The sequence below is a fragment of the Hylaeus volcanicus genome, chromosome 8 (assembly GCF_026283585.1).
Source record: "Hylaeus volcanicus isolate JK05 chromosome 8, UHH_iyHylVolc1.0_haploid, whole genome shotgun sequence".
In the NCBI taxonomy this organism is placed as follows: Eukaryota; Metazoa; Arthropoda; class Insecta; order Hymenoptera; family Colletidae; genus Hylaeus; species Hylaeus volcanicus.
Window position 1 is genome coordinate 10613915 of NC_071983.1, and position 7349 is coordinate 10621263.

The 7349-nt window shown below is 43.2% G+C and overlaps 1 protein-coding gene and 1 long non-coding RNA gene across 7 annotated transcripts in view; one reads left to right on the top strand and one right to left on the bottom strand.

Annotated features, from left to right (window-relative positions):
* LOC128880901 (serine/threonine-protein kinase NLK) overlaps positions 1 to 7349 on the bottom strand; it is a 189514-nt gene that overhangs the window by 20011 nt on the left and 162154 nt on the right. For 2 of the 6 annotated variants that reach the window (XR_008457935.1, XR_008457934.1), the window contains exon 11: positions 7003 to 7242. The exons of the other annotated variants lie outside the window; for them this stretch is intronic. The gene's annotated coding sequence lies outside the window, so the exon portion shown is untranslated. The remainder of the gene's footprint in view (positions 1 to 7002; positions 7243 to 7349) is intronic. 6 annotated transcript variants of the gene reach the window in all.
* The window catches only part of LOC128880913 (uncharacterized), a 64077-nt gene that overhangs the window by 18036 nt on the left and 38692 nt on the right, over positions 1 to 7349 (top strand). The gene's annotated exons all lie outside the window — the stretch shown is intronic.

Sequence of the window (7349 nt, forward strand, 5' to 3'; positions counted from 1 at the left end):
AGATCTGGATTTTTTTTTTTGTTTCCGTCTTTTCTTTTCGGTATTTATTTATGTATTTATTTATTTTTTGTTTTTTTTTTGTTTTAGTTACTTTTAGTTTGGTTTTTGGTCTTAACTCGGGACGTGTACATTTTCAGTGTGACTTGCGGGGAGAAACAGAGGCGTGTGAGCTACGGTTCGAATCTCCGATGAGTTCTTGGCGAAACACGTGGAGACCAGAGGGACTCGGTAAAGCTTCCGGGAGAACGTGTCCCGACGATTGCGGTCGACTGTCGCGACTTCCGGTTGGGTTTACCGAGCCCCTCGGTCACGGTGTCCTCGAGCCGGGATCGACGAGGATCGATTTCGTTCCAAGTTACTCGGGCGAGGTTATTCCTCAACCCTTCGATTCCCATGGGGTACCTACAGGTCTTCCATGTGGGACGAAAGAGTTAGAAGATCGGAGGATTTAACACTAAAACTACCGACGCTCGAATCGTACTCCTTATACGCTGTATCTTTGAAAATAGAGACTGGGAGGGCGAATCAATTAATATACACGTACCTAGTCCACTAATTTTCATCACAAATTGCAACGGAGGCGTTGGTAACACTAAACCTCGATATCGGATACTATTTTCAATGGAATGCAAAAATATTTCACGCGTTACTAAATCAAATGATACGTGAAACAATTGTGTATAATTTATACATGCTACTCAAAAATTGCATTCATAATTTCGAAAATTTAGGCAGATTCAATGTTTAAAATTCAGTAGCTTTAAAAAGACCATCGAAAATGCCTGAGCCTGGTAGTTCTAGTGTTAATAAACGATAGATCCTCTCAGCTTTGGCTCGATTATTCTCTGTCTCTGTACAGATAACAATTGTGAAAATTGTATCGGGCCGCAACCATGGGAATCGGATGGTTGTAGAGCGGTTAATGGGGCTTCGTGGATCACTGGCTCGACGACACGCGTGGGAGGAGGGTTCGGAGATTCGAACTTGCAAGAACTGTACACGACGAAAGTGCAAAGTGCTCCTCGCTATCGGTATGGTTTTTCACGCGGGCAAAACCGTCGAGATATAAAGCGTTTCGTCTCGCACTTGGAGTTTCGTCGGCTAACGATCTGGGCAGAGGAAGGGTGGTGATACAGCATCGTCAACGAGTGGCAGTGCGTCTCGAGAGTGTCGAGTACAATCGATGGGAGGAAGGCAACGGGCAAAAATTCGCGGATAACCAGGGACTTGAAACCAAAATTACACGGCTCATTTTTTTTTTTTTTTTGTTAATAAATTTATCGCTCGTTTCTCGGTTAATGCAGGCGGAAAATTTAACGCGAGAAAGTAATATTTATTTTGTTTACAAGTGTCATATTCTGGGCATTCGTAACATCGAAATTAATGCATGTGGAACATTTAACGCGAGAAAGTGACATTTTCTTTAAAAATATCATTTATTTGAGCATCTATCCTTATTCCGAAGAATTATAAAGAGGCTTCTATAAACATTTCGACCAGGGAAAATCATAGTAACGCGAGGGGTGAATTATTTTTCTCAACCTCGGTCTGAAACAATTCTAGACTAAAACAATTACGTAAATTATTCTTGAATATATATATATAAAGGCTAGCAAAATGTTACAGTGCACTGTATACAGCACTCGAGTAGTAATAAATTGTCGAGTACCAAAAGAACCATTTTAATTTAATTTCCCACCAATAGGACCATTTTAAAGTACCATTGTTCCGGTGTTTCGGTTGTCAGTCCCTGGTTAGAACGTTAAATCGAAGGCAAAATACATTCCTGCGGCCCAGACAAATCGAAAATTAGCCGAGTTGACTTTTATCGGCAGGATGGCCAATTGGCAAGCTACTAGCAAATTCTACGGGGGCCCACAAGCCATGGCAAGGATCGATTGTCGTGGGTCGATCGTTGCGTATGTACTCTACTTTGCGTTTCGCTGACGTTTTTCTATGGCCATAAGAAGGTATCGAGTGGTCCCTCAAGGCTAATTAAATCTTAATTTTAATAAAAGATAAACGAATAACATGGGCATTTTTTTGCGAAGTATATCACGTTTAACGGTTAAATTCTATTTTTCATTCGGTTCATTCTTCGATCAAAGAAGTGGCTTTGAGCGACCAGCTGATTCCCAAGCGACTATAATCGCGACTATCTCGAAGCTGCTAGCGTTCGCACGGTTAGCTCGATTCTCGAACAATGAAACGCTCTGCGTTCTCGTGACGAGCGATTCGAAGAGTCGCGCAAACTTGTCCCAAATCTGTGGCTCGAGCTACAGCTGGAACGAAGAAAGAATCGACTCGAGGCAGGGGAAGTTTCACTAGCGACTTTTCTTGGAAAGAAATAAAAGCAACGGTCACTGTATCGCACCGAAGACGACTCGAACAAAGAAGGCTACATAAATTGAAATTAAATCCAATTTATCGACAGAAACAAAACATTCACGTCGTTAAATAAAATGCTCTACTCAACTACGAGCCAAACATCGATCAATTAGGAAGCATGGTTCAGATTTGAACGTTACTCGCGAGATGCTCGTGCTCGTCGCTAACTCCCTCGCGACAGAGGGTAATTATTCTCTATTCGAACGAGTGGTGGGTGGTCGCACAAGTCGATTCATTCTTCGTTTCGACTATAAACATTCCACTCGGAACGGGTTCGCGGTGGCGTCACCTCGACTCTTCAAATTCCACGTTGCCGGGAAAAACGACAACGGAAGGGGTTTGACCGACAGGTCTGGTAGTTAACAAAACAACAACAAAAAAATACAAAAACAAAAACGTTTCGTCTGATTTCCATGCAGCTGTCAGCATGTGTGACAGCCAGCCGTTCATCTTGTTTATCGTTTCACTACGTATTCGTTTCTTCGTTTCTTTTTTTTGGATTTTCTAGTTCGATCAAACTTTCGAAAGGTGTTTTACGGATCAACATCTCTCTCTTTCCCCGTTGTTTCGCCGCGTCCCTATCACGCTTCCGCTTTTATCTTCCGTTCGAGAAGGCGGTCGAATTGATCCAAAACGAAGTCATTCTCGGGGGAATTAATTCCGAGGAGATGATCGCAAGGCCTAACTTTTCCTTTCGTTTAGTGTTTCTTTTATGTATCTTCAAGAATGAGAAAATAATATGTTGGGTATCTGTACGTGTGTTAGAAACGGCGCTGCATGAGATTCATGTTAAGGGTTTGCTTTTATGAAGATGAATTTTTCGTGTTGGTGTTTGCAACGATACACGAGGCCATTTTTAACACGCGTGTATGTAATTGAAAAAACATTTTCTTAGCCTCTAGGATACGTATGAACGCTATGCAAAAGGAAAAGTCAGGAATAGTAGTCATTTCCTCGGAATTAATTTACAAAAGGAGCTTCACTTTGGAGCAAAGCGAATGCCTAGTTCGTTAAAGTCGGTCTCCCTCTCGACGTTATACAGGGTGTATCATGACACGTGGGAGCTCCTTCGGTGGTCAGTTGGAGGCACAACTAAGCATACAAAAGTCTGTGTTGCTGAAAAATCTTGACAGAGCCCCCCAAAATAATCTGAAAAATTGTACCTCGTTAAGTTATTCTATTCAATTGCACTTTGACCTCGGAAGTTACATTGCCACGTTTCTGAATAAGTATTACAAACACTGAAAACTCTATATAAACACATATGTTACATTCGTAACATATTCATTTTAACACGTTAACTGCCAAACGAATATTCTTCAAAATTTCTCCCAAGATCAAATATTATTTAGACTATTGGAGTCTACAGAATGAAACATTTATCGTGGTATTTATTTTTGCAACTACATCAAAATTCATAAATTTCATTTAAATTCATCTCCTTTGACGTGTAACTTTCAGAATTATTCTTTTTAGTTCTTGAGTGAAAAAAACACTCATCCATACATGATTGATACGACGATCAACGTGTTGATTTATTAAAAATGCCTACAAGATCTTCCTCCACTCGTTTATTTACAACCCCCTCTTCGAACTCCTCAAAATTGTCCTGTTGTCCTCGCGTCTCTTCAACAACATGGCTGCCACAGGTTATGATACATCCTGTATTCTCCGGGCGGCCTTCGCCTTTGCTTCGCCAAGTTCGCGCGAAAAGCCAGCCGCGAAAATAGCGCGACGGAAACAAACCGACCGAAAAAGGAGCGTCTCGTTCTCTTTTTTCGCCTCCACCCTCTACGCTGTCCTCGGGTGTCTCGACGTCAACCCTCCCTCCCTCCCTTCCCCGCCACGGCCGCGAACCGTCGAAATTATTTCTGGACTTTGAAAAAGCGGCCCGGTCGCGAGTCGAGCCCCTGCCGCCCCTTCGCCTCGAGGAATGCGGGACAAAAGCGCCGCTCGTGTCGTTACCCCGCGGTTAATTTCAACGCGAATGTTTTTCGAGGGATTCGTTCCTTTTTCGCGACAGAACACCCCGTCGACGACGAGAACTAACGCGACGGGAGGAGAGGAAAAATATTGGAAGAACGGGACTACAAAAATCTCTGGTTGGAAGCTTTGGTCGGCTTGAACATTGTCGGGCAGGGTTTATTCTACTTGGAATCATTGTAGGAGCGGACTACTCGTATGGTCCCACTGTTCTAGGAAGTAATTACGCTTCAGATGATAGTAAGTTAGGCACGTGGCGAAAATATTAGGAAATCAAATGGAAAACAATAGCTTCGATCGCGGTACTTGATTTATTTTTGCGTGGAAACGTGATTCATTGACGAATTACTTGATTTTTCTACAAGATCTTCCGAGGCTCAAAAGTGTGCGAATACTTTCGTAATGTCCACTGAATTTAAATGTAAGAGGGAATTGTAGGATCCGTCGAAACATAACCGACGGTCATTGCCCTCTTCGGATAAGAGTGTTTTGCAAACCGACAGGCAACGTCGACGAAAAAACGTTGAAATCGAAACAGGTGACCGAAGAGATCCGCGGCGCCTAAAAACAACAAAGAAGACAATGACCGAGAGCGCGAGTGTGAGAGAGTGAGAACGATGGGGTTAGGAAGAGAGAATGTAAGGTGCGATAACCGCGTAATATCTGTGTGCGAGCATGCATGTAATCTATATAAACAGAGGATCGAGGGAGAGTGACGGTATAAAGTGTTAAAGAGTAAACAGCAAAGAGCGTGTGATCAAATTGTCAATTCGCTTAAAATAATCCTACAGGATTAATTTTATTAATCGAAATCTGGGAATATTTCTACAAGTATTATTCTTATGCGTGACAGATTATCGAACAGATTATCGAAAAGTTACAGTGCACTTCCAGTAGAAAATTATTAATAAAAAAAAATAAAAAAGGAAAGAAAGAAATAATCGAGGAGTCGGTGAGGGCGGATTCGTCGATGGATAAAAGGTAGGCACCGCTGTTAATTATCGCGAGACGTTCGTTCGACCATGATCCGAGGGTGGACGTTAAAAAAGGGGACACGAAAGTGTCGATCTACCCCTAATACACCGCGAAAGAGACCACATTTCCAACGTTCCCCCACTGTCGGGCAAACTGTAATCCACGATTACGATTATCGCGCACGATCATCCCATAATCATGATTACACTCGTGTCGCATTATCGTCACGTTTACTACGACCATGATTAATGGTTAACCGATAGCCAGCAATCACGATCCACGAATAATCAGAGAATTATCAGACTGGGCTCCGAAAGATTACAAATTACCGACCCGGTTGCAAACGCAGTCCATGATTACCGATCGATCCGGACAATCGCGATCGATTATTAAGAAAGTAATCGCCGATCCCCCCCCCCCGCGCAACCCTCGTGTCTCTTTCTCACACCTCGATCGTTGTCTTTCGATTGATTCGCGACGCGGTCGTTGTTTTCTCTTTTGTTCGGGAGCTCGTTTCTCCCAACTGAAGGCTGCATGGTTCATCAGGCCTTCTTAACACTCGTGTCGGCCAAAGCGCTCTTTTCAGGCGTTCTTTCAGCGTTATTTACAAGTACCACTTTCACAGAGGCTCGTGATCGACGCACGCACACCAGCGACGAGCCGACAGGGATGACACGGTTATCGACTATTCGCGTTTCTCGATCGCTCGAGGCCACCGACGTTCCCTCGAGAATCGAAAACAGGATGCGCCTGCTCCAAGTAACGATCAGATGCTCCTCGAGACTCGTCGAAGGTCCCTAGATTTCGACTTCTTTCTTAACTTTATGCTCCGACGAGGATCGTACCTATCGCTTAGAGAACAACGGAACAAAAGCAACGATAATCGCAATTTACTTAGAGACGATGTTTCTAATACGAACAATTTTCGGGGGTAACTTGTACCGCGGTACGTGTTTCGCGAGAAGCCCTAAGGGAAGCAGTGTCGTGCTATTTGTCGTTTCTTAAAGAAAAGTGTAACTTGGTTGACCACGTAGTGGTCAAACCCATATCTCGAGTACCGAAATTCCTCCAGCTAAGAAATCGGATACTTCGAGATCTTTCGTCTGAGAAATCAGGAAAGACCGATCCCTCGGCTGAAAAACGATTCTAAATCATCGATCAGTCAACCTGTGGACCTTCGAGGAGTACGTCGTTAAGAAAGTAGAATATCGATCGCTCGTTAAATCCCAATTTTCCGAATCAACTAAGTTCCCTCCGCCAAAATCGTGTCGTGTCCCCGATCGAAAAATTGCGAAGCAGACTCGGCGCTGGGATCCTGCTGTCACGAGTAATTCATCAGACACACACGCACGCATACATATACACGTAACGTCTACTGATAAAGCCATCGAATTCTCATCGCATATGCGTATGTATATGCATGCACGTGTGTGTGTGTGTGTGTGTGGCTGTGTGTCTATATATATACAGTATCATTCATACAAGAGTTTCTAAACAGAATGTAAGAAAGCAAGGTGGCAATTATACACGACGAGACATATGACAGAAGGTAACGTAACCAGAGATATTATATATGTATATATATATATATATGAAATAAATACAAAAAGAAAGTAAACACAAATCGTAAGGTGGTAAAATGGTTTGTTCAAGTACCTCTGCGAGCGAGGTCGCGCCGACTAGAGCTGACTCTCTGTTTGTTCGGTTCGTTCAGGAGGAGACGTAACACGATTGGTAGTAGTAGTAGCGGTAGTAGCGGTAGTAGTAGTAGTAGACGATAGCGGTAGTAGTCGATAGTAGCTGACAGTGGTAGATAGCTGATTCGGTACTGGTTGGAGTAGTAACGTGTACGTATACGCGGCGCAGGGCGCTGGGTCGGCGATCGGCTTGCCCTAACTTGACGGCAATAAGCAACACGAGAAATGTTACATATTTGGAAAATCATGTCAAACAGAATGAGTTGTTCTTTTCTTTTCTTTTCTCTATTCGTATCTTATTGGGGG